The sequence below is a fragment of the Oncorhynchus mykiss genome, chromosome 2 (genome assembly GCF_013265735.2).
Source record: "Oncorhynchus mykiss isolate Arlee chromosome 2, USDA_OmykA_1.1, whole genome shotgun sequence".
In the NCBI taxonomy this organism is placed as follows: domain Eukaryota; kingdom Metazoa; phylum Chordata; class Actinopteri; order Salmoniformes; family Salmonidae; genus Oncorhynchus; species Oncorhynchus mykiss.
In genome coordinates, this window is record NC_048566.1 from 31,039,855 (window position 1) to 31,067,362 (window position 27,508).

Here is a 27,508-nt window from a genome sequence, read left to right on the forward strand (position 1 = left end):
TAACCCACTGTTCCTAGGCCGTCACTGAAAATAAGAATTTGTTCTTAACTGACTTGCGTAGTTAAATAAAGGTAAAATACATTTGGGAGGAGGAGCTCGTGGTAATGGCTGGAAGCGGAATCAGTGGAATGGTATCAAATGCATCAAACACATAGTTTGATTCCATTCCAGACATTATTATGAGCCGTCCTCCCCTCAGCAGCCTCCACTGATATAACATTATCATAGTATTATAAAGAGAACATTGGTGAAAACTGTTAGTACAGAAATATCTGTACTATCCGACAGGATGCTCTCGATTGTGCAGTTGTAAAAGTTTGTGAGTGTTTTTGGTGACAAGCCAAATTTCTTCAGCCTCCTGAGGTTGAAAAGGCGCTGCTGCGCCTTCTTCACCACGCTGTGTGTCTGTGTGGGTGGACCATTTCAGTTTGTCCGTGATGTGTACGCCGAGGAACTTTCCACCTTCTCCACTACTGTCCCGTCGATATGGATAGGGGGCTTCTCCCTCTGCTGTTTCCTGAAGTCCACGATCATCTCCTTTGTTTTGTTGACATTGAGTGTGAGGTTATTTTCCTGACACCACACTCCGAGGGCCCTCACCTCCTCCCTGTAGGCTGTCTCGTCGCTGTTGGTAATCAAGCCTACCACTGTAGTGTCGTCTGCAAACTTGATGATTGAGTTGGAGGCGTGCATGGCCACGCAGTCATGGGTGAACAGGGAGTACAGGAGAGGGCTGAGAACGCACCCTTGTGGGGCCCCAGTGTTGAGGATCAGCGGGGTGGAGATGTTGTTTCCTACATTCACCACCTACGGGCCGGCCCTTTTGCAATGTAACGTTAGCTAATGCATTGGAGTCAGAAGGACAAAAATGAAAGCAACCTTTCCATTGGAAACAGGCTAAAAACAATCAAACATAGCCTCATATTTATCTCATTATAGCTAGCTAATACATCCGTGTGATATCCAAACAGCTAACTTTAGCTAGCTACTACTACTGGACAGTAGATGCTGTTAGCAACAACAACAAAAAACTGCATTCAACATTGCAAGGCGATGTAGCTAAGGTTATTTACTCACGTTTAGCGCAAGGGAATCGAAATCATCGTCAAGTATGTCCTCAAGAAGGGCATCTATATCTTCGCTGTCCGTTTTTCTGGGTGTATCGTCAGTGGTGCTGACGGTGTGAAGCGAGGAACAGTTTTAGCAAGCTAACGTTACATAGCTAACTACGTGATTTAGCTGACATGCTTGATGAAATAACAATGCATTTTAGGAAGGCTGATACAATGTAAACGCCTGGGCATTACCAATCACAGGAGAAAAATATCACGTTGTCGGCAGGAGTCGAACCTGCGCGGAAAGATCCCAATGGATTTCTAGTCCATCGCCTTAACCACTCGGCCACGACAACTGCTGATGCTATTGAAGACAGAAACCGGTAATAGCCAACATAAAATTACAAATATATCAGACACTGACTGATATTATGTTTTAGCAAAACTCAAATTACGTTGGTAACCATTTTTTCCAGGCTGTATCATCACAACCGGCAGTGATTGATAGGCCCAGAGGGCAGCGCACAATTGGCCCTGCGTCATCCGTGTTTGGCAGGTGTAGGCCTTCATTGAAAATACGAATTTGTTCTTAACTGATTTGCCTAGTTAAATAATAAATAAATAAAAATAGCAATAAGGCACCTCGGGGGATTGTGGTATATCGCCAAAGGGGGAGATCAAGCTGATCCTAACTGTTATAGGCCTATTTCTATTTTTCCCCGTTTATCAAAAGTGTTGGAAAACTTGTCAATAATCAATTGACTGGCTTTCTTGATGTCTATAGTATTCTCTCTGGTATGCAATCTGTTTGTTTTTTGTCTCAGCCACTGCCTGTCACCAAGGGAGTACCCCAAGGCTCAACCCTTACTTATTGTTTAAACAGAAAACACAGGAGATTGGTGGCACCTCCTAGTGGTTAAAGCGTTGGACTAGTAACCGGAAGGTTGCAAGTTCAAATCCCCGAACTGACAAGGTACAAATCTTTCGTTCTGCCCCTGAACTGACAGTTAACCCACTGTTCCTAGGCCGTCACTGAAAATAAGAATTTGTTCATAACTGACTTGCGTAGTTAAATAAAGGTAAAATACATTTGGGAGGAGGAGCTCGTGGTAATGGCTGGAAGCGGAATCAGTGGAATGGTATCAAATGCATCAAACACATAGTTTGATTCCATTCCAGACATTATTATGAGCCGTCCTCCCCTCAGCAGCCTCCACTGATATAACATTATCATAGTATTATAAAGAGAACATTGGTGAAAACTGTTAGTACAGAAATATCTGTACTATCCGACAGGATGCTCTCGATTGTGCAGTTGTAAAAGTTTGTGAGTGTTTTTGGTGACAAACCAAATTTCTTCAGCCTCCTGAGGTTGAAAAGGCGCTGCTGCGCCTTCTTCACCACGCTGTGTGTCTGTGTGGGTGGACCATTTCAGTTTGTCCGTGATGTGTACGCCGAGGAACTTTCCACCTTCTCCACTACTGTCCCGTCGATATGGATAGGGGGCTTCTCCCTCTGCTGTTTCCTGAAGTCCACGATCATCTCCTTTGTTTTGTTGACATTGAGTGTGAGGTTATTTTCCTGACACCACACTCCGAGGGCCCTCACCTCCTCCCTGTAGGCCGTCTCGTCGCTGTTGGTAATCAAGCCTACCACTGTAGTGTCGTCTGCAAACTTGATGATTGAGTTGGAGGCGTGCATGGCCACGCAGTCATGGGTGAACAGGGAGTACAGGAGAGGGCTGAGAACGCACCCTTGTGGGGCCCCAGTGTTGAGGATCAGCGGGGTGGAGATGTTGTTTCCTACATTCACCACCTACGGGCCGGCCCTTTTGCAATGTAACGTTAGCTAATGCATTGGAGTCAGAAGGACAAAAATGAAAGCAACCTTTCCATTGGAAACAGGCTAAAAACAATCAAACATAGCCTCATATTTATCTCATTATAGCTAGCTAATACATCCGTGTGATATCCAAACAGCTAACTTTAGCTAGCTACTACTACTGGACAGTAGATGCTGTTAGCAACAACAACAAAAAACTGCATTCAACATTGCAAGGCGATGTAGCTAAGGTTATTTACTCACGTTTAGCGCAAGGGAATCGAAATCATCGTCAAGTATGTCCTCAAGAAGGGCATCTATATCTTCGCTGTCCGTTTTTCTGGGTGTATCGTCAGTGGTGCTGACGGTGTGAAGCGAGGAACAGTTTTAGCAAGCTAACGTTACATAGCTAACTACGTGATTTAGCTAACATGCTTGATGAAATAACAATGCATTTTAGGAAGGCTGATACAATGTAAACGCCTGGGCATTACCAATCACAGGAGAAAAATATCACGTTGTCGGCAGGAGTCGAACCTGCGCGGAAAGATCCCAATGGATTTCTAGTCCATCGCCTTAACCACTCGGCCACGACAACTGCTGATGCTATTGAAGACAGAAACCGGTAAGAGCCAACATAAAATTACAAATATATCAGACACTGACTGATATTATGTTTTAGCAAAACTCAAATTACGTTGGTAACCATTTTTTCCAGGCTGTATCATCACAACCGGCAGTGATTGATAGGCCCAGAGGGCAGCGCACAATTGGCCCTGCGTCATCCGTGTTTGGCAGGTGTAGGCCTTCATTGAAAATACGAATTTGTTCTTAACTGATTTGCCTAGTTAAATAATAAATAAATAAAAATAGCAATAAGGCACCTCGGGGGATTGTGGTATATCGCCAAAGGGGGAGATCAAGCTGATCCTAACTGTTATAGGCCTATTTCTATTTTTCCCCGTTTATCAAAAGTGTTGGAAAACTTGTCAATAATCAATTGACTGGCTTTCTTGATGTCTATAGTATTCTCTCTGGTATGCAATCTGTTTGTTTTTTGTCTCAGCCACTGCCTGTCACCAAGGGAGTACCCCAAGGCTCAACCCTTACTTATTGTTTAAACAGAAAACACAGGAGATTGGTGGCACCTCCTAGTGGTTAAAGCGTTGGACTAGTAACCGGAAGGTTGCAAGTTCAAATCCCCGAACTGACAAGGTACAAATCTTTCGTTCTGCCCCTGAACTGACAGTTAACCCACTGTTCCTAGGCCGTCACTGAAAATAAGAATTTGTTCTTAACTGACTTGCGTAGTTAAATAAAGGTAAAATACATTTGGGAGGAGGAGCTCGTGGTAATGGCTGGAAGCGGAATCAGTGGAATGGTATCAAATGCATCAAACACATAGTTTGATTCCATTCCAGACATTATTATGAGCCGTCCTCCCCTCAGCAGCCTCCACTGATATAACATTATCATAGTATTATAAAGAGAACATTGGTGAAAACTGTTAGTACAGAAATATCTGTACTATCCGACAGGATGCTCTCGATTGTGCAGTTGTAAAAGTTTGTGAGTGTTTTTGGTGACAAGCCAAATTTCTTCAGCCTCCTGAGGTTGAAAAGGCGCTGCTGCGCCTTCTTCACCACGCTGTGTGTCTGTGTGGGTGGACCATTTCAGTTTGTCCGTGATGTGTACGCCGAGGAACTTTCCACCTTCTCCACTACTGTCCCGTCGATATGGATAGGGGGCTTCTCCCTCTGCTGTTTCCTGAAGTCCACGATCATCTCCTTTGTTTTGTTGACATTGAGTGTGAGGTTATTTTCCTGACACCACACTCCGAGGGCCCTCACCTCCTCCCTGTAGGCCGTCTCGTCGCTGTTGGTAATCAAGCCTACCACTGTAGTGTCGTCTGCAAACTTGATGATTGAGTTGGAGGCGTGCATGGCCACGCAGTCATGGGTGAACAGGGAGTACAGGAGAGGGCTGAGAACGCACCCTTGTGGGGCCCCAGTGTTGAGGATCAGCGGGGTGGAGATGTTGTTTCCTACATTCACCACCTACGGGCCGGCCCTTTTGCAATGTAACGTTAGCTAATGCATTGGAGTCAGAAGGACAAAAATGAAAGCAACCTTTCCATTGGAAACAGGCTAAAAACAATCAAACATAGCCTCATATTTATCTCATTATAGCTAGCTAATACATCCGTGTGATATCCAAACAGCTAACTTTAGCTAGCTACTACTACTGGACAGTAGATGCTGTTAGCAACAACAACAAAAAACTGCATTCAACATTGCAAGGCGATGTAGCTAAGGTTATTTACTCACGTTTAGCGCAAGGGAATCGAAATCATCGTCAAGTATGTCCTCAAGAAGGGCATCTATATCTTCGCTGTCCGTTTTTCTGGGTGTATCGTCAGTGGTGCTGACGGTGTGAAGCGAGGAACAGTTTTAGCAAGCTAACGTTACATAGCTAACTACGTGATTTAGCTGACATGCTTGATGAAATAACAATGCATTTTAGGAAGGCTGATACAATGTAAACGCCTGGGCATTACCAATCACAGGAGAAAAATATCACGTTGTCGGCAGGAGTCGAACCTGCGCGGAAAGATCCCAATGGATTTCTAGTCCATCGCCTTAACCACTCGGCCACGACAACTGCTGATGCTATTGAAGACAGAAACCGGTAATAGCCAACATAAAATTACAAATATATCAGACACTGACTGATATTATGTTTTAGCAAAACTCAAATTACGTTGGTAACCATTTTTTCCAGGCTGTATCATCACAACCGGCAGTGATTGATAGGCCCAGAGGGCAGCGCACAATTGGCCCTGCGTCATCCGTGTTTGGCAGGTGTAGGCCTTCATTGAAAATACGAATTTGTTCTTAACTGATTTGCCTAGTTAAATAATAAATAAATAAAAATAGCAATAAGGCACCTCGGGGGATTGTGGTATATCGCCAAAGGGGGAGATCAAGCTGATCCTAACTGTTATAGGCCTATTTCTATTTTTCCCCGTTTATCAAAAGTGTTGGAAAACTTGTCAATAATCAATTGACTGGCTTTCTTGATGTCTATAGTATTCTCTCTGGTATGCAATCTGTTTGTTTTTTGTCTCAGCCACTGCCTGTCACCAAGGGAGTACCCCAAGGCTCAACCCTTACTTATTGTTTAAACAGAAAACACAGGAGATTGGTGGCACCTCCTAGTGGTTAAAGCGTTGGACTAGTAACCGGAAGGTTGCAAGTTCAAATCCCCGAACTGACAAGGTACAAATCTTTCGTTCTGCCCCTGAACTGACAGTTAACCCACTGTTCCTAGGCCGTCACTGAAAATAAGAATTTGTTCTTAACTGACTTGCGTAGTTAAATAAAGGTAAAATACATTTGGGAGGAGGAGCTCGTGGTAATGGCTGGAAGCGGAATCAGTGGAATGGTATCAAATGCATCAAACACATAGTTTGATTCCATTCCAGACATTATTATGAGCCGTCCTCCCCTCAGCAGCCTCCACTGATATAACATTATCATAGTATTATAAAGAGAACATTGGTGAAAACTGTTAGTACAGAAATATCTGTACTATCCGACAGGATGCTCTCGATTGTGCAGTTGTAAAAGTTTGTGAGTGTTTTTGGTGACAAACCAAATTTCTTCAGCCTCCTGAGGTTGAAAAGGCGCTGCTGCGCCTTCTTCACCACGCTGTGTGTCTGTGTGGGTGGACCATTTCAGTTTGTCCGTGATGTGTACGCCGAGGAACTTTCCACCTTCTCCACTACTGTCCCGTCGATATGGATAGGGGGCTTCTCCCTCTGCTGTTTCCTGAAGTCCACGATCATCTCCTTTGTTTTGTTGACATTGAGTGTGAGGTTATTTTCCTGACACCACACTCCGAGGGCCCTCACCTCCTCCCTGTAGGCCGTCTCGTCGCTGTTGGTAATCAAGCCTACCACTGTAGTGTCGTCTGCAAACTTGATGATTGAGTTGGAGGCGTGCATGGCCACGCAGTCATGGGTGAACAGGGAGTACAGGAGAGGGCTGAGAACGCACCCTTGTGGGGCCCCAGTGTTGAGGATCAGCGGGGTGGAGATGTTGTTTCCTACATTCACCACCTACGGGCCGGCCCTTTTGCAATGTAACGTTAGCTAATGCATTGGAGTCAGAAGGACAAAAATGAAAGCAACCTTTCCATTGGAAACAGGCTAAAAACAATCAAACATAGCCTCATATTTATCTCATTATAGCTAGCTAATACATCCGTGTGATATCCAAACAGCTAACTTTAGCTAGCTACTACTACTGGACAGTAGATGCTGTTAGCAACAACAACAAAAAACTGCATTCAACATTGCAAGGCGATGTAGCTAAGGTTATTTACTCACGTTTAGCGCAAGGGAATCGAAATCATCGTCAAGTATGTCCTCAAGAAGGGCATCTATATCTTCGCTGTCCGTTTTTCTGGGTGTATCGTCAGTGGTGCTGACGGTGTGAAGCGAGGAACAGTTTTAGCAAGCTAACGTTACATAGCTAACTACGTGATTTAGCTAACATGCTTGATGAAATAACAATGCATTTTAGGAAGGCTGATACAATGTAAACGCCTGGGCATTACCAATCACAGGAGAAAAATATCACGTTGTCGGCAGGAGTCGAACCTGCGCGGAAAGATCCCAATGGATTTCTAGTCCATCGCCTTAACCACTCGGCCACGACAACTGCTGATGCTATTGAAGACAGAAACCGGTAAGAGCCAACATAAAATTACAAATATATCAGACACTGACTGATATTATGTTTTAGCAAAACTCAAATTACGTTGGTAACCATTTTTTCCAGGCTGTATCATCACAACCGGCAGTGATTGATAGGCCCAGAGGGCAGCGCACAATTGGCCCTGCGTCATCCGTGTTTGGCAGGTGTAGGCCTTCATTGAAAATACGAATTTGTTCTTAACTGATTTGCCTAGTTAAATAATAAATAAATAAAAATAGCAATAAGGCACCTCGGGGGATTGTGGTATATCGCCAAAGGGGGAGATCAAGCTGATCCTAACTGTTATAGGCCTATTTCTATTTTTCCCCGTTTATCAAAAGTGTTGGAAAACTTGTCAATAATCAATTGACTGGCTTTCTTGATGTCTATAGTATTCTCTCTGGTATGCAATCTGTTTGTTTTTTGTCTCAGCCACTGCCTGTCACCAAGGGAGTACCCCAAGGCTCAACCCTTACTTATTGTTTAAACAGAAAACACAGGAGATTGGTGGCACCTCCTAGTGGTTAAAGCGTTGGACTAGTAACCGGAAGGTTGCAAGTTCAAATCCCCGAACTGACAAGGTACAAATCTTTCGTTCTGCCCCTGAACTGACAGTTAACCCACTGTTCCTAGGCCGTCACTGAAAATAAGAATTTGTTCTTAACTGACTTGCGTAGTTAAATAAAGGTAAAATACATTTGGGAGGAGGAGCTCGTGGTAATGGCTGGAAGCGGAATCAGTGGAATGGTATCAAATGCATCAAACACATAGTTTGATTCCATTCCAGACATTATTATGAGCCGTCCTCCCCTCAGCAGCCTCCACTGATATAACATTATCATAGTATTATAAAGAGAACATTGGTGAAAACTGTTAGTACAGAAATATCTGTACTATCCGACAGGATGCTCTCGATTGTGCAGTTGTAAAAGTTTGTGAGTGTTTTTGGTGACAAGCCAAATTTCTTCAGCCTCCTGAGGTTGAAAAGGCGCTGCTGCGCCTTCTTCACCACGCTGTGTGTCTGTGTGGGTGGACCATTTCAGTTTGTCCGTGATGTGTACGCCGAGGAACTTTCCACCTTCTCCACTACTGTCCCGTCGATATGGATAGGGGGCTTCTCCCTCTGCTGTTTCCTGAAGTCCACGATCATCTCCTTTGTTTTGTTGACATTGAGTGTGAGGTTATTTTCCTGACACCACACTCCGAGGGCCCTCACCTCCTCCCTGTAGGCCGTCTCGTCGCTGTTGGTAATCAAGCCTACCACTGTAGTGTCGTCTGCAAACTTGATGATTGAGTTGGAGGCGTGCATGGCCACGCAGTCATGGGTGAACAGGGAGTACAGGAGAGGGCTGAGAACGCACCCTTGTGGGGCCCCAGTGTTGAGGATCAGCGGGGTGGAGATGTTGTTTCCTACATTCACCACCTACGGGCCGGCCCTTTTGCAATGTAACGTTAGCTAATGCATTGGAGTCAGAAGGACAAAAATGAAAGCAACCTTTCCATTGGAAACAGGCTAAAAACAATCAAACATAGCCTCATATTTATCTCATTATAGCTAGCTAATACATCCGTGTGATATCCAAACAGCTAACTTTAGCTAGCTACTACTACTGGACAGTAGATGCTGTTAGCAACAACAACAAAAAACTGCATTCAACATTGCAAGGCGATGTAGCTAAGGTTATTTACTCACGTTTAGCGCAAGGGAATCGAAATCATCGTCAAGTATGTCCTCAAGAAGGGCATCTATATCTTCGCTGTCCGTTTTTCTGGGTGTATCGTCAGTGGTGCTGACGGTGTGAAGCGAGGAACAGTTTTAGCAAGCTAACGTTACATAGCTAACTACGTGATTTAGCTGACATGCTTGATGAAATAACAATGCATTTTAGGAAGGCTGATACAATGTAAACGCCTGGGCATTACCAATCACAGGAGAAAAATATCACGTTGTCGGCAGGAGTCGAACCTGCGCGGAAAGATCCCAATGGATTTCTAGTCCATCGCCTTAACCACTCGGCCACGACAACTGCTGATGCTATTGAAGACAGAAACCGGTAATAGCCAACATAAAATTACAAATATATCAGACACTGACTGATATTATGTTTTAGCAAAACTCAAATTACGTTGGTAACCATTTTTTCCAGGCTGTATCATCACAACCGGCAGTGATTGATAGGCCCAGAGGGCAGCGCACAATTGGCCCTGCGTCATCCGTGTTTGGCAGGTGTAGGCCTTCATTGAAAATACGAATTTGTTCTTAACTGATTTGCCTAGTTAAATAATAAATAAATAAAAATAGCAATAAGGCACCTCGGGGGATTGTGGTATATCGCCAAAGGGGGAGATCAAGCTGATCCTAACTGTTATAGGCCTATTTCTATTTTTCCCCGTTTATCAAAAGTGTTGGAAAACTTGTCAATAATCAATTGACTGGCTTTCTTGATGTCTATAGTATTCTCTCTGGTATGCAATCTGTTTGTTTTTTGTCTCAGCCACTGCCTGTCACCAAGGGAGTACCCCAAGGCTCAACCCTTACTTATTGTTTAAACAGAAAACACAGGAGATTGGTGGCACCTCCTAGTGGTTAAAGCGTTGGACTAGTAACCGGAAGGTTGCAAGTTCAAATCCCCGAACTGACAAGGTACAAATCTTTCGTTCTGCCCCTGAACTGACAGTTAACCCACTGTTCCTAGGCCGTCACTGAAAATAAGAATTTGTTCTTAACTGACTTGCGTAGTTAAATAAAGGTAAAATACATTTGGGAGGAGGAGCTCGTGGTAATGGCTGGAAGCGGAATCAGTGGAATGGTATCAAATGCATCAAACACATAGTTTGATTCCATTCCAGACATTATTATGAGCCGTCCTCCCCTCAGCAGCCTCCACTGATATAACATTATCATAGTATTATAAAGAGAACATTGGTGAAAACTGTTAGTACAGAAATATCTGTACTATCCGACAGGATGCTCTCGATTGTGCAGTTGTAAAAGTTTGTGAGTGTTTTTGGTGACAAACCAAATTTCTTCAGCCTCCTGAGGTTGAAAAGGCGCTGCTGCGCCTTCTTCACCACGCTGTGTGTCTGTGTGGGTGGACCATTTCAGTTTGTCCGTGATGTGTACGCCGAGGAACTTTCCACCTTCTCCACTACTGTCCCGTCGATATGGATAGGGGGCTTCTCCCTCTGCTGTTTCCTGAAGTCCACGATCATCTCCTTTGTTTTGTTGACATTGAGTGTGAGGTTATTTTCCTGACACCACACTCCGAGGGCCCTCACCTCCTCCCTGTAGGCCGTCTCGTCGCTGTTGGTAATCAAGCCTACCACTGTAGTGTCGTCTGCAAACTTGATGATTGAGTTGGAGGCGTGCATGGCCACGCAGTCATGGGTGAACAGGGAGTACAGGAGAGGGCTGAGAACGCACCCTTGTGGGGCCCCAGTGTTGAGGATCAGCGGGGTGGAGATGTTGTTTCCTACATTCACCACCTACGGGCCGGCCCTTTTGCAATGTAACGTTAGCTAATGCATTGGAGTCAGAAGGACAAAAATGAAAGCAACCTTTCCATTGGAAACAGGCTAAAAACAATCAAACATAGCCTCATATTTATCTCATTATAGCTAGCTAATACATCCGTGTGATATCCAAACAGCTAACTTTAGCTAGCTACTACTACTGGACAGTAGATGCTGTTAGCAACAACAACAAAAAACTGCATTCAACATTGCAAGGCGATGTAGCTAAGGTTATTTACTCACGTTTAGCGCAAGGGAATCGAAATCATCGTCAAGTATGTCCTCAAGAAGGGCATCTATATCTTCGCTGTCCGTTTTTCTGGGTGTATCGTCAGTGGTGCTGACGGTGTGAAGCGAGGAACAGTTTTAGCAAGCTAACGTTACATAGCTAACTACGTGATTTAGCTAACATGCTTGATGAAATAACAATGCATTTTAGGAAGGCTGATACAATGTAAACGCCTGGGCATTACCAATCACAGGAGAAAAATATCACGTTGTCGGCAGGAGTCGAACCTGCGCGGAAAGATCCCAATGGATTTCTAGTCCATCGCCTTAACCACTCGGCCACGACAACTGCTGATGCTATTGAAGACAGAAACCGGTAAGAGCCAACATAAAATTACAAATATATCAGACACTGACTGATATTATGTTTTAGCAAAACTCAAATTACGTTGGTAACCATTTTTTCCAGGCTGTATCATCACAACCGGCAGTGATTGATAGGCCCAGAGGGCAGCGCACAATTGGCCCTGCGTCATCTGTGTTTGGCAGGTGTAGGCCTTCATTGAAAATACGAATTTGTTTTTAACTGATTTGCCTAGTTAAATAATAAATAAATAAAAATAGCAATAAGGCACCTCGGGGGATTGTGGTATATCGCCAAAGGGGGAGATCAAGCTGATCCTAACTGTTATAGGCCTATTTCTATTTTTCCCCGTTTATCAAAAGTGTTGGAAAACTTGTCAATAATCAATTGACTGGCTTTCTTGATGTCTATAGTATTCTCTCTGGTATGCAATCTGTTTTTTTTTGTCTCAGCCACTGCCTGTCACCAAGGGAGTACCCCAAGGCTCAATCCTTACTTATTGTTTAAACAGAAAACACAGGAGATTGGTGGCACCTCCTAGTGGTTAAAGTGTTGGACTAGTAACCGGAAGGTTGCAAGTTCAAATCCCCGAGCTGACAAGGTACAAATCTGTCGTTCTGCCCCTGAACTGACAGTTAACCCACTGTTCCTAGGCCGTCACTGAAAATAAGAATTTGTTCTTAACTGACTTGCGTAGTTAAATAAAGGTAAAATAGATTTGGGAGCTTGTGGTAATGGCTGGAAGCAGAATCAGTGGAATGGTATCAAATGCATCAAACACATAGTTTGATTCCATTCCAGACATTATTATGAGCCGTCCTCCCCTCAGCAGCCTCCACTGATATAAAATTATCATAGTATTATAAAGAGAACATTGGTGAAAACTGTTAGTACAGAAATATCTGTACTATCCGACAGGATGCTCTCGATTGTGCAGTTGTAAAAGTTTGTGAGTGTTTTTGGTGACAAGCCAAATTTCTTCAGCCTCCTGAGGTTGAAAAGGCGCTGCTGCGCCTTCTTCACCACGCTGTGTGTCTGTGTGGGTGGACCATTTCAGTTTGTCCGTGATGTGTACGCCGAGGAACTTTCCACCTTCTCCACTACTGTCCCGTCGATATGGATAGGGGGCTTCTCCCTCTGCTGTTTCCTGAAGTCCACGATCATCTCCTTTGTTTTGTTGACATTGAGTGTGAGGTTATTTTCCTGACACCACACTCCGAGGGCCCTCACCTCCTCCCTGTAGGCCGTCTCGTCGCTGTTGGTAATCAAGCCTACCACTGTAGTGTCGTCTGCAAACTTGATGATTGAGTTGGAGGCGTGCATGGCCACGCAGTCATGGGTGAACAGGGAGTACAGGAGAGGGCTGAGAACGCACCCTTGTGGGGCCCCAGTGTTGAGGATCAGCGGGGTGGAGATGTTGTTTCCTACATTCACCACCTACGGGCCGGCCCTTTTGCAATGTAACGTTAGCTAATGCATTGGAGTCAGAAGGACAAAAATGAAAGCAACCTTTCCATTGGAAACAGGCTAAAAACAATCAAACATAGCCTCATATTTATCTCATTATAGCTAGCTAATACATCCGTGTGATATCCAAACAGCTAACTTTAGCTAGCTACTACTACTGGACAGTAGATGCTGTTAGCAACAACAACAAAAAACTGCATTCAACATTGCAAGGCGATGTAGCTAAGGTTATTTACTCACGTTTAGCGCAAGGGAATCGAAATCATCGTCAAGTATGTCCTCAAGAAGGGCATCTATATCTTCGCTGTCCGTTTTTCTGGGTGTATCGTCAGTGGTGCTGACGGTGTGAAGCGAGGAACAGTTTTAGCAAGCTAACGTTACATAGCTAACTACGTGATTTAGCTAACATGCTTGATGAAATAACAATGCATTTTAGGAAGGCTGATACAATGTAAACGCCTGGGCATTACCAATCACAGGAGAAAATTATCACGTTGTCGGCAGGATTCGAACCTGCGCGGGAAGATCCCAATGGATTTCTAGTCCATCGCCTTAACCACTCGGCCACGACAACTGCTGATGCTATTGAAGACAGAAACCGGTAATAGCCAACATAAAATTACAAATATATCAGACACTGACTGATATTATGTTTTAGCAAAACTCAAATTACGTTGGTAACCATTTTTTCCAGGCTGTATCATCACAACCGGCAGTGATTGATAGGCCCAGAGGGCAGCGCACAATTGGCCCTGCGTCATCTGTGTTTGGCAGGTGTAGGCCTTCATTGAAAATACGAATTTGTTTTTAACTGATTTGCCTAGTTAAATAATAAATAAATAAAAATAGCAATAAGGCACCTCGGGGGATTGTGGTATATCGCCAAAGGGGGAGATCAAGCTGATCCTAACTGTTATAGGCCTATTTCTATTTTTCCCCGTTTATCAAAAGTGTTGGAAAACTTGTCAATAATCAATTGACTGGCTTTCTTGATGTCTATAGTATTCTCTCTGGTATGCAATCTGTTTTTTTTTGTCTCAGCCACTGCCTGTCACCAAGGGAGTACCCCAAGGCTCAATCCTTACTTATTGTTTAAACAGAAAACACAGGAGATTGGTGGCACCTCCTAGTGGTTAAAGTGTTGGACTAGTAACCGGAAGGTTGCAAGTTCAAATCCCCGAGCTGACAAGGTACAAATCTGTCGTTCTGCCCCTGAACTGACAGTTAACCCACTGTTCCTAGGCCGTCACTGAAAATAAGAATTTGTTCTTAACTGACTTGCGTAGTTAAATAAAGGTAAAATAGATTTGGGAGCTTGTGGTAATGGCTGGAAGCAGAATCAGTGGAATGGTATCAAATGCATCAAACACATAGTTTGATTCCATTCCAGACATTATTATGAGCCGTCCTCCCCTCAGCAGCCTCCACTGATATAAAATTATCATAGTATTATAAAGAGAACATTGGTGAAAACTGTTAGTACAGAAATATCTGTACTATCCGACAGGATGCTCTCGATTGTGCAGTTGTAAAAGTTTGTGAGTGTTTTTGGTGACAAGCCAAATTTCTTCAGCCTCCTGAGGTTGAAAAGGCGCTGCTGCGCCTTCTTCACCACGCTGTGTGTCTGTGTGGGTGGACCATTTCAGTTTGTCCGTGATGTGTACGCCGAGGAACTTTCCACCTTCTCCACTACTGTCCCGTCGATATGGATAGGGGGCTTCTCCCTCTGCTGTTTCCTGAAGTCCACGATCATCTCCTTTGTTTTGTTGACATTGAGTGTGAGGTTATTTTCCTGACACCACACTCCGAGGGCCCTCACCTCCTCCCTGTAGGCCGTCTCGTCGCTGTTGGTAATCAAGCCTACCGCTGTAGTGTCGTCTGCAAACTTGATGATTGAGTTGGAGGCGTGCATGGCCACGCAGTCATGGGTGAACAGGGAGTACAGGAGAGGGCTGAGAACGCACCCTTGTGGGGCCCCAGTGTTGAGGATCAGCGGGGTGGTCCTACATTCACCACCTACGGGCCGGCCCTTTTGCAATGTAACGTTAGCTAATGCATTGGAGTCAGAAGGACAAAAATGAAAGCAACCTTTCCATTGGAAACAGGCTAAAAACAATCAAACATAGCCTCATATTTATCTCATTATAGCTAGCTAATACATCCGTGTGATATCCAAACAGCTAACTTTAGCTAGCTACTACTACTGGACAGTAGATACTGTTAGCAACAACAACAAAAAACTGCATTCAACATTGCAAGGCGATGTAGCTAAGGTTATTTACTCACGTTTAGCGCAAGGGAATCGAAATCATCGTCAAGTATGTCCTCAAGAAGGGCATCTATATCTTCGCTGTCCGTTTTTCTGGGTGTATCGTCAGTGGTGCTGACGGTGTGAAGCGAGGAACAGTTTTAGCAAGCTAACGTTACATAGCTAACTACGTGATTTAGCTAACATGCTTGATGAAATAACAATGCATTTTAGGAAGGCTGATACAATGTAAACGCCTGGGCATTACCAATCACAGGAGAAAAATATCACGTTGTCGGCAGGATTCGAACCTGCGCGGGAAGATCCCAATGGATTTCTAGTCCATCGCCTTAACCACTCGGCCACGACAACTGCTGATGCTATTGAAGACAGAAACCGGTAATAGCCAACATAAAATTACAAATATATCAGACACTGACTGATATTATGTTTTAGCAAAACTCAAATTACGTTGGTAACCATTTTTTCCAGGCTGTATCATCACAACCGGCAGTGATTGATAGGCCCAGAGGGCAGCGCACAATTGGCCCTGCGTCATCCGTGTTTGGCAGGTGTAGGCCTTCATTGAAAATACGAATTTGTTCTTAACTGATTTGCCTAGTTAAATAATAAATAAATAAAAATAGCAATAAGGCACCTCGGGGGATTGTGGTATATCGCCAAAGGGGGAGATCAAGCTGATCCTAACTGTTATAGGCCTATTTCTATTTTTCCCCGTTTATCAAAAGTGTTGGAAAACTTGTCAATAATCAATTGACTGGCTTTCTTGATGTCTATAGTATTCTCTCTGGTATGCAATCTGTTTTTTTTTGTCTCATCCACTGCCTGTCACCGAGGGAGTACCCCAAGGCTCAATCCTTACTTATTGTTTAAACAGAAAACACAGGAGATTGGTGGCACCTCCTAGTGGTTAAAGTGTTGGACTAGTAACCGGAAGGTTGCAAGTTCAAATCCCCGAGCTGACAAGGTACAAATCTGTCGTTCTGCCCCTGAACTGACAGTTAACCCACTGTTCCTAGGCCGTCACTGAAAATAAGAATTTGTTCTTAACTGACTTGCGTAGTTAAATAAAGGTAAAATACATTTGGGAGCTCGTGGTAATGGCTGGAAGCAGAATCAGTGGAATGGTATCAAATGCATCAAACACATAGTTTGATTCCATTCCAGACATTATTATGAGCCGTCCTCCCCTCAGCAGCCTCCACTGATATAACATTATCATAGTATTATAAAGAGAACATTGGTGAAAACCGTTAGTACAGAAATATCTGTACTATCCGATTTTCCTGACACCACACTCCGAGGGCCCTCACCTCCTCCCTGTAGGCCGTCTCGTCGCTGTTGGTAATCAAGCCTACCACTGTAGTGTCGTCTGCAAACTTGATGATTGAGTTGGAGGCGTGCATGGCCACGCAGTCATGGGTGAACAGGGAGTACAGGAGAGGGCTGAGAACGCACCCTTGTGGGGCCCCAGTGTTGAGGATCAGCGGGGTGGAGATGTTGTTTCCTACATTCACCACCTACGGGCCGGCCCTTTTGCAATGTAACGTTAGCTAATGCATTGGAGTCAGAAGGACAAAAATGAAAGCAACCTTTCCATTGGAAACAGGCTAAAAACAATCAAACATAGCCTCATATTTATATCATTATAGCTAGCTAATACATCCGTGTGATATCCAAACAGCTAACTTTAGCTAGCTACTACTACTGGACAGTAGATGCTGTTAGCAACAACAACAAAAAACTGCATTCAACATTGCAAGGCGATGTAGCTAAGGTTATTTACTCACGTTTAGCGCAAGGGAATCGAAATCATCGTCAAGTATGTCCTCAAGAAGGGCATCTATATCTTCGCTGTCCGTTTTTCTGGGTGTATCGTCAGTGGTGCTGACGGTGTGAAGCGAGGAACAGTTTTAGCAAGCTAACGTTACATAGCTAACTACGTGATTTAGCTAACATGCTTGATGAAATAACAATGCATTTTAGGAAGGCTGATACAATGTAAACGCCTGGGCATTACCAATCACAGGAGAAAAATATCACGTTGTCGGCAGGAGTCAAACCTGCGCGGGAAGATCCCAATGGATTTCTAGTCCATCGCCTTAACCACTCGGCCACGACAACTGCTGATGCAATTGAAGACAGAAACCGGTAATAGCCAACATAAAATTACAAATATATCAGACACTGACTGATATTATGTTTTAGCAAAACTCAAATTACGTTGGTAACCATTTTTTCCAGGCTGTATCATCACAACCGGCAGTGATTGATAGGCCCAGAGGGCAGCGCACAATTGGCCCTGCGTCATCCGTGTTTGGCAGGTGTAGGCCTTCATTGAAAATACGAATTTGTTCTTAACTGATTTGCCTAGTTAAGTAATAAATAAATAAAAATAGCAATAAGGCACCTCGGGGGATTGTGGTATATCGCCAAAGGGGGAGATCAAGCTGATCCTAACTGTTATAGGCCTATTTCTATTTTTCCCCGTTTATCAAAAGTGTTGGAAAACTTGTCAATAATCAATTGACTGGCTTTCTTGATGTCTATAGTATTCTCTCTGGTATGCAATCTGTTTGTTTTTTGTCTCAGCCACTGCCTGTCACCAAGGGAGTACCCCAAGGCTCAACCCTTACTTATTGTTTAAACAGAAAACACAGGAGATTGGTGGCACCTCCTAGTGGTTAAAGCGTTGGACTAGTAACCGGAAGGTTGCAAGTTCAAATCCCCGAACTGACAAGGTACAAATCTTTCGTTCTGCCCCTGAACTGACAGTTAACCCACTGTTCCTAGGCCGTCACTGAAAATAAGAATTTGTTCTTAACTGACTTGCGTAGTTAAATAAAGGTAAAATACATTTGGGAGGAGGAGCTCGTGGTAATGGCTGGAAGCGGAATCAGTGGAATGGTATCAAATGCATCAAACACATAGTTTGATTCCATTCCAGACATTATTATGAGCCGTCCTCCCCTCAGCAGCCTCCACTGATATAACATTATCATAGTATTATAAAGAGAACATTGGTGAAAACTGTTAGTACAGAAATATCTGTACTATCCGACAGGATGCTCTCGATTGTGCAGTTGTAAAAGTTTGTGAGTGTTTTTGGTGACAAGCCAAATTTCTTCAGCCTCCTGAGGTTGAAAAGGCGCTGCTGCGCCTTCTTCACCACGCTGTGTGTCTGTGTGGGTGGACCATTTCAGTTTGTCCGTGATGTGTACGCCGAGGAACTTTCCACCTTCTCCACTACTGTCCCGTCGATATGGATAGGGGGCTTCTCCCTCTGCTGTTTCCTGAAGTCCACGATCATCTCCTTTGTTTTGTTGACATTGAGTGTGAGGTTATTTTCCTGACACCACACTCCGAGGGCCCTCACCTCCTCCCTGTAGGCCGTCTCGTCGCTGTTGGTAATCAAGCCTACCACTGTAGTGTCGTCTGCAAACTTGATGATTGAGTTGGAGGCGTGCATGGCCACGCAGTCATGGGTGAACAGGGAGTACAGGAGAGGGCTGAGAACGCACCCTTGTGGGGCCCCAGTGTTGAGGATCAGCGGGGTGGTCCTACATTCACCACCTACGGGCCGGCCCTTTTGCAATGTAACGTTAGCTAATGCATTGGAGTCAGAAGGACAAAAATGAAAGCAACCTTTCCATTGGAAACAGGCTAAAAACAATCAAACATAGCCTCATATTTATCTCATTATAACTAGCTAATACATCCGTGTGATATCCAAACAGCTAACTTTAGCTAGCTACTACTACTGGACAGTAGATGCTGTTAGCAACAACAACAAAAAACTGCATTCAACATTGCAAGGCGATGTAGCTAAGGTTATTTACTCACGTTTAGCGCAAGGGAATCGAAATCATCGTCAAGTATGTCCTCAAGAAGGGCATCTATATCTTCGCTGTCCGTTTTTCTGGGTGTATCGTCAGTGGTGCTGACGGTGTGAAGCGAGGAACAGTTTTAGCAAGCTAACGTTACATAGCTAACTACGTGATTTAGCTAACATGCTTGATGAAATAACAATGCATTTTAGGAAGGCTGATACAATGTAAACGCCTGGGCATTACCAATCACAGGAGAAAATTATCACGTTGTCGGCAGGATTCGAACCTGCGCGGGAAGATCCCAATGGATTTCTAGTCCATCGCCTTAACCACTCGGGATGTTGTTTCCTACATTCACCACCTACGGGCCGGCCCTTTTGCAATGTAACGTTAGCTAATGCATTGGAGTCAGAAGGACAAAAATGAAAGCAACCTTTCCATTGGAAACAGGCTAAAAACAATCAAACATAGCCTCATATTTATATCATTATAGCTAGCTAATACATCCGTGTGATATCCAAACAGCTAACTTTAGCTAGCTACTACTACTGGACAGTAGATGCTGTTAGCAACAACAACAAAAAACTGCATTCAACATTGCAAGGCGATGTAGCTAAGGTTATTTACTCACGTTTAGCGCAAGGGAATCGAAATCATCGTCAAGTGTGTCCTCAAGAAGGGCATCTATATCTTCGCTGTCCGTTTTTCTGGGTGTATCGTCAGTGGTGCTGACGGTGTGAAGCGAGGAACAGTTTTAGCAAGCTAACGTTACATAGCTAACTACGTGAGTTAGCTAACATGCTTGATGAAATAACAATGCATTTTAGGAAGGCTGACACAATGTAAACGCCTGGGCATTACCAATCACAGGAGAAAAATATCACGTTGTCGGCAGGATTCGAACCTGCGCGGGAAGATCCCAATGGATTTCTAGTCCATCGCCTTAACCACTCGGCCACGACAACTGCTGATGCTATTGAAGACAGAAACCGGTAATAGCCAACATAAAATTACAAATATATCAGACACTGACTGATATTATGTTTTAGCAAAACTCAAATTACGTTGGTAACCATTTTTTCCAGGCTGTATCATCACAACCGGCAGTGATTGATAGGCCCAGAGGGCAGCGCACAATTGGCCCTGCGTCATCCGTGTTTGGCAGGTGTAGGCCTTCATTGAAAATACGAATTTGTTCTTAACTGATTTGCCTAGTTAAATAATAAATAAATAAAAATAGCAATAAGGCACCTCGGGGGATTGTGGTATATCGCCAAAGGGGGAGATCAAGCTGATCCTAACTGTTATAGGCCTATTTCTATTTTTCCCCGTTTATCAAAAGTGTTGGAAAACTTGTCAATAATCAATTGACTGGCTTTCTTGATGTCTATAGTATTCTCTCTGGTATGCAATCTGTTTTTTTTTTGTCTCAGCCACTGCCTGTCACCAAGGGAGTACCCCAAGGCTCAATCCTTACTTATTGTTTAAACAGAAAACACAGGAGATTGGTGGCACCTCCTAGTGGTTAAAGTGTTGGACTAGTAACCGGAAGGTTGCAAGTTCAAATCCCCGAGCTGACAAGGTACAAATCTGTCGTTCTGCCCCTGAACTGACAGTTAACCCACTGTTCCTAGGCCGTCACTGAAAATAAGAATTTGTTCTTAACTGACTTGCGTAGTTAAATAAAGGTAAAATAGATTTGGGAGCTCGTGGTAATGGCTGGAAGCAGAATTAGTGGAATGGTATCAAATGCATCAAACACATAGTTTGATTCCATTCCAGACATTATTATGAGCCGTCCTCCCCTCAGCAGCCTCCACTGATATAAAATTATCATAGTATTATAAAGAGAACATTGGTGAAAACTGTTAGTACAGAAATATCTGTACTATCCGACAGGATGCTCTCGATTGTGCAGTTGTAAAAGTTTGTGAGTGTTTTTGGTGACAAGCCAAATTTCTTCAGCCTCCTGAGGTTGAAAAGGCGCTGCTGCGCCTTCTTCACCACGCTGTGTGTCTGTGTGGGTGGACCATTTCAGTTTGTCCGTGATGTGTACGCCGAGGAACTTTCCACCTTCTCCACTACTGTCCCGTCGATATGGATAGGGGGCTTCTCCCTCTGCTGTTTCCTGAAGTCCACGATCATCTCCTTTGTTTTGTTGACATTGAGTGTGAGGTTATTTTCCTGACACCACACTCCGAGGGCCCTCACCTCCTCCCTGTAGGCCGTCTCGTCGCTGTTGGTAATCAAGCCTACCACTGTAGTGTCGTCTGCAAACTTGATGATTGAGTTGGAGGCGTGCATGGCCACGCAGTCATGGGTGAACAGGGAGTACAGGAGAGGGCTGAGAACGCACCCTTGTGGGGCCCCAGTGATCAGCGGGGTGGAGATGTTGTTTCCTACATTCACCACCTACGGGCCGGCCCTTTTGCAATGTAACGTTAGCTAATGCATTGGAGTCAGAAGGACAAAAATGAAAGCAACCTTTCCATTGGAAACAGGCTAAAAACAATCAAACATAGCCTCATATTTATCTCATTATAACTAGCTAATACATCCGTGTGATATCCAAACAGCTAACTTTAGCTAGCTACTACTACTGGACAGTAGATGCTGTTAGCAACAACAACAAAAAACTGCATTCAACATTGCAAGGCGATGTAGCTAAGGTTATTTACTCACGTTTAGCGCAAGGGAATCGAAATCATCGTCAAGTATGTCCTCAAGAAGGGCATCTATATCTTCGCTGTCCGTTTTTCTGGGTGTATCGTCAGTGGTGCTGACGGTGTGAAGCGAGGAACAGTTTTAGCAAGCTAACGTTACATAGCTAACTACGTGATTTAGCTAACATGCTTGATGAAATAACAATGCATTTTAGGAAGGCTGATACAATGTAAACGCCTGGGCATTACCAATCACAGGAGAAAATTATCACGTTGTCGGCAGGATTCGAACCTGCGCGGGAAGATCCCAATGGATTTCTAGTCCATCGCCTTAACCACTCGGGATGTTGTTTCCTACATTCACCACCTACGGGCCGGCCCTTTTGCAATGTAACGTTAGCTAATGCATTGGAGTCAGAAGGACAAAAATGAAAGCAACCTTTCCATTGGAAACAGGCTAAAAACAATCAAACATAGCCTCATATTTATATCATTATAGCTAGCTAATACATCCGTGTGATATCCAAACAGCTAACTTTAGCTAGCTACTACTACTGGACAGTAGATGCTGTTAGCAACAACAACAAAAAACTGCATTCAACATTGCAAGGCGATGTAGCTAAGGTTATTTACTCACGTTTAGCGCAAGGGAATCGAAATCATCGTCAAGTGTGTCCTCAAGAAGGGCATCTATATCTTCGCTGTCCGTTTTTCTGGGTGTATCGTCAGTGGTGCTGACGGTGTGAAGCGAGGAACAGTTTTAGCAAGCTAACGTTACATAGCTAACTACGTGAGTTAGCTAACATGCTTGATGAAATAACAATGCATTTTAGGAAGGCTGACACAATGTAAACGCCTGGGCATTACCAATCACAGGAGAAAAATATCACGTTGTCGGCAGGATTCGAACCTGCGCGGGAAGATCCCAATGGATTTCTAGTCCATCGCCTTAACCACTCGGCCACGACAACTGCTGATGCTATTGAAGACAGAAACCGGTAATAGCCAACATAAAATTACAAATATATCAGACACTGACTGATATTATGTTTTAGCAAAACTCAAATTACGTTGGTAACCATTTTTTCCAGGCTGTATCATCACAACCGGCAGTGATTGATAGGCCCAGAGGGCAGCGCACAATTGGCCCTGCGTCATCCGTGTTTGGCAGGTGTAGGCCTTCATTGAAAATACGAATTTGTTCTTAACTGATTTGCCTAGTTAAATAATAAATAAATAAAAATAGCAATAAGGCACCTCGGGGGATTGTGGTATATCGCCAAAGGGGGAGATCAAGCTGATCCTAACTGTTATAGGCCTATTTCTATTTTTCCCCGTTTATCAAAAGTGTTGGAAAACTTGTCAATAATCAATTGACTGGCTTTCTTGATGTCTATAGTATTCTCTCTGGTATGCAATCTGTTTTTTTTTTGTCTCAGCCACTGCCTGTCACCAAGGGAGTACCCCAAGGCTCAATCCTTACTTATTGTTTAAACAGAAAACACAGGAGATTGGTGGCACCTCCTAGTGGTTAAAGTGTTGGACTAGTAACCGGAAGGTTGCAAGTTCAAATCCCCGAGCTGACAAGGTACAAATCTGTCGTTCTGCCCCTGAACTGACAGTTAACCCACTGTTCCTAGGCCGTCACTGAAAATAAGAATTTGTTCTTAACTGACTTGCGTAGTTAAATAAAGGTAAAATAGATTTGGGAGCTCGTGGTAATGGCTGGAAGCAGAATTAGTGGAATGGTATCAAATGCATCAAACACATAGTTTGATTCCATTCCAGACATTATTATGAGCCGTCCTCCCCTCAGCAGCCTCCACTGATATAAAATTATCATAGTATTATAAAGAGAACATTGGTGAAAACTGTTAGTACAGAAATATCTGTACTATCCGACAGGATGCTCTCGATTGTGCAGTTGTAAAAGTTTGTGAGTGTTTTTGGTGACAAGCCAAATTTCTTCAGCCTCCTGAGGTTGAAAAGGCGCTGCTGCGCCTTCTTCACCACGCTGTGTGTCTGTGTGGGTGGACCATTTCAGTTTGTCCGTGATGTGTACGCCGAGGAACTTTCCACCTTCTCCACTACTGTCCCGTCGATATGGATAGGGGGCTTCTCCCTCTGCTGTTTCCTGAAGTCCACGATCATCTCCTTTGTTTTGTTGACATTGAGTGTGAGGTTATTTTCCTGACACCACACTCCGAGGGCCCTCACCTCCTCCCTGTAGGCCGTCTCGTCGCTGTTGGTAATCAAGCCTACCACTGTAGTGTCGTCTGCAAACTTGATGATTGAGTTGGAGGCGTGCATGGCCACGCAGTCATGGGTGAACAGGGAGTACAGGAGAGGGCTGAGAACGCACCCTTGTGGGGCCCCAGTGATCAGCGGGGTGGAGATGTTGTTTCCTACATTCACCACCTACGGGCCGGCCCTTTTGCAATGTAACGTTAGCTAATGCATTGGAGTCAGAAGGACAAAAATGAAAGCAACCTTTCCATTGGAAACAGGCTAAAAACAATCAAACATAGCCTCATATTTATCTCATTATAGCTAGCTAATACATCCGTGTGATATCCAAACAGCTAACTTTAGCTAGCTACTACTACTGGACAGTAGATGCTGTTAGCAACAACAACAAAAAACTGCATTCAACATTGCAAGGCGATGTAGCTAAGGTTATTTACTCACGTTTAGCGCAAGGGAATCGAAATCATCGTCAAGTATGTCCTCAAGAAGGGCATCTATATCTTCGCTGTCCGTTTTTCTGGGTGTATCGTCAGTGGTGCTGACGGTGTGAAGCGAGGAACAGTTTTAGCAAGCTAACGTTACATAGCTAACTACGTGAGTTAGCTAACATGCTTGATGAAATAACAATGCATTTTAGGAAGGCTGACACAATGTAAACGCCTGGGCATTACCAATCACAGGAGAAAAATATCACGTTGTCGGCAGGATTCGAACCTGCGCGGGAAGATCCCAATGGATTTCTAGTCCATCGCCTTAACCACTCGGCCACGACAACTGCTGATGCTATTGAAGACAGAAACCGGTAATAGCCAACATAAAATTACAAATATATCAGACACTGACTGATATTATGTTTTAGCAAAACTCAAATTACGTTGGTAACCATTTTTTCCAGGCTGTATCATCACAACCGTCAGTGATTGATAGGCCCAGAGGGCAGCGCACAATTGGCCCTGCGTCATCCGTGTTTGGCAGGTGTAGGCCTTCATTGAAAATACGAATTTGTTCTTAACTGATTTGCCTAGTTAAATAATAAATAAATAAAAATAGCAATAAGGCACCTCGGGGGATTGTGGTATATCGCCAAAGGGGGAGATCAAGCTGATCCTAACTGTTATAGGCCTATTTCTATTTTTCCCCGTTTATCAAAAGTGTTGGAAAACTTGTCAATAATCAATTGACTGGCTTTCTTGATGTCTATAGTATTCTCTCTGGTATGCAATCTGTTTTTTTTTTGTCTCAGCCACTGCCTGTCACCAAGGGAGTACCCCAAGGCTCAATCCTTACTTATTGTTTAAACAGAAAACACAGGAGATTGGTGGCACCTCCTAGTGGTTAAAGTGTTGGACTAGTAACCGGAAGGTTGCAAGTTCAAATCCCCGAGCTGACAAGGTACAAATCTGTCGTTCTGCCCCTGAACTGACAGTTAACCCACTGTTCCTAGGCCGTCACTGAAAATAAGAATTTGTTCTTAACTGACTTGCGTAGTTAAATAAAGGTAAAATAGATTTGGGAGCTCGTGGTAATGGCTGGAAGCAGAATCAGTGGAATGGTATCAAATGCATCAAACACATAGTTTGATTCCATTCCAGACATTATTATGAGCCGTCCTCCCCTCAGCAGCCTCCACTGATATAAAATTATCATAGTATTATAAAGAGAACATTGGTGAAAACTGTTAGTACAGAAATATCTGTACTATCCGACAGGATGCTCTCGATTGTGCAGTTGTAAAAGTTTGTGAGTGTTTTTGGTGACAAGCCAAATTTCTTCAGCCTCCTGAGGTTGAAAAGGCGCTGCTGCGCCTTCTTCACCACGCTGTGTGTCTGTGTGGGTGGACCATTTCAGTTTGTCCGTGATGTGTACGCCGAGGAACTTTCCACCTTCTCCACTACTGTCCCGTCGATATGGATAGGGGGCTTCTCCCTCTGCTGTTTCCTGAAGTCCACGATCATCTCCTTTGTTTTGTTGACATTGAGTGTGAGGTTATTTTCCTGACACCACACTCCGAGGGCCCTCACCTCCTCCCTGTAGGCCGTCTCGTCGCTGTTGGTAATCAAGCCTACCACTGTAGTGTCGTCTGCAAACTTGATGATTGAGTTGGAGGCGTGCATGGCCACGCAGTCATGGGTGAACAGGGAGTACAGGAGAGGGCTGAGAACGCACCCTTGTGGGGCCCCAGTGATCAGCGGGGTGGAGATGTTGTTTCCTACATTCACCACCTACGGGCCGGCCCTTTTGCAATGTAACGTTAGCTAATGCATTGGAGTCAGAAGGACAAAAATGAAAGCAACCTTTCCATTGGAAACAGGCTAAAAACAATCAAACATAGCCTCATATTTATCTCATTATAGCTAGCTAATACATCCGTGTGATATCCAAACAGCTAACTTTAGCTAGCTACTACTACTGGACAGTAGATGCTGTTAGCAACAACAACAAAAAACTGCATTCAACATTGCAAGGCGATGTAGCTAAGGTTATTTACTCACGTTTAGCGCAAGGGAATCGAAATCATCGTCAAGTGTGTCCTCAAGAAGGGCATCTATATCTTCGCTGTCCGTTTTTCTGGGTGTATCGTCAGTGGTGCTGACGGTGTGAAGCGAGGAACAGTTTTAGCAAGCTAACGTTACATAGCTAACATGCTTGATGAAATAACAATGCATTTTAGGAAGGCTGATACAATGTAAACGCCTGGGCATTACCAATCACAGGAGAAAAAGATCACGTTGTCGGCAGGATTCGAACCTGCGCGGGAAGATCCCAATGGATTTCTAGTCCATCGCCTTAACCACTCGGCCACGACAACTGCTGATGCTATTGAAGACAGAAACCGGTAATAGCCAACATAAAATTACAAATATATCAGACACTGACTGATATTATGTTTTAGCAAAACTCAAATTACGTTGGTAACCATTTTTTCCAGGCTGTATCATCACAACCGGCAGTGATTGATAGGCCCAGAGGGCAGCGCACAATTGGCCCTGCGTCATCCGTGTTTGGCAGGTGTAGGCCTTCATTGAAAATACGAATTTGTTCTTAACTGATTTGCCTAGTTAAATAATAAATAAATAAAAATAGCAATAAGGCACCTCGGGGGATTGTGGTATATCGCCAAAGGGGGAGATCAAGCTGATCCTAACTGTTATAGGCCTATTTCTATTTTTCCCCGTTTATCAAAAGTGTTGGAAAACTTGTCAATAATCAATTGACTGGCTTTCTTGATGTCTATAGTATTCTCTCTGGTATGCAATCTGTTTTTTTTTTGTCTCAGCCACTGCCTGTCAC

The 27,508-nt window shown here is 43.9% G+C and overlaps 12 non-coding genes across 12 annotated transcripts; all 12 read right to left on the reverse strand.

Annotated features, from left to right (window-relative positions):
- Positions 1-1,329: 1,329 nt before the first annotated feature.
- trnas-aga lies at positions 1,330-1,411 on the reverse strand. The gene has a single exon. It is a non-coding gene; the product is annotated as a tRNA-Ser (tRNA).
- Positions 1,412-3,392: 1,981 nt separating this feature from the next.
- Positions 3,393-3,474, reverse strand: trnas-aga. The gene has a single exon. It is a non-coding gene; the product is annotated as a tRNA-Ser (tRNA).
- A 1,981-nt stretch (positions 3,475-5,455) lies between these two features.
- Positions 5,456-5,537, reverse strand: trnas-aga. The gene has a single exon. It is a non-coding gene; the product is annotated as a tRNA-Ser (tRNA).
- A 1,981-nt stretch (positions 5,538-7,518) lies between these two features.
- On the reverse strand, positions 7,519-7,600 carry trnas-aga. The gene has a single exon. It is a non-coding gene; the product is annotated as a tRNA-Ser (tRNA).
- Positions 7,601-9,581: 1,981 nt separating this feature from the next.
- On the reverse strand, positions 9,582-9,663 carry trnas-aga. Its single transcript has one exon. It is a non-coding gene; the product is annotated as a tRNA-Ser (tRNA).
- Positions 9,664-11,644: 1,981 nt separating this feature from the next.
- trnas-aga lies at positions 11,645-11,726 on the reverse strand. The gene has a single exon. It is a non-coding gene; the product is annotated as a tRNA-Ser (tRNA).
- Positions 11,727-13,700: 1,974 nt separating this feature from the next.
- On the reverse strand, positions 13,701-13,782 carry trnas-aga. Its single transcript has one exon. It is a non-coding gene; the product is annotated as a tRNA-Ser (tRNA).
- A 1,964-nt stretch (positions 13,783-15,746) lies between these two features.
- On the reverse strand, positions 15,747-15,828 carry trnas-aga. The gene has a single exon. It is a non-coding gene; the product is annotated as a tRNA-Ser (tRNA).
- Positions 15,829-20,190: 4,362 nt separating this feature from the next.
- trnas-aga lies at positions 20,191-20,272 on the reverse strand. Its single transcript has one exon. It is a non-coding gene; the product is annotated as a tRNA-Ser (tRNA).
- Positions 20,273-22,859: 2,587 nt separating this feature from the next.
- trnas-aga lies at positions 22,860-22,941 on the reverse strand. The gene has a single exon. It is a non-coding gene; the product is annotated as a tRNA-Ser (tRNA).
- Positions 22,942-24,910: 1,969 nt separating this feature from the next.
- trnas-aga lies at positions 24,911-24,992 on the reverse strand. The gene has a single exon. It is a non-coding gene; the product is annotated as a tRNA-Ser (tRNA).
- A 1,952-nt stretch (positions 24,993-26,944) lies between these two features.
- Positions 26,945-27,026, reverse strand: trnas-aga. Its single transcript has one exon. It is a non-coding gene; the product is annotated as a tRNA-Ser (tRNA).
- Between the last annotated feature and the right edge of the window lie 482 nt (positions 27,027-27,508).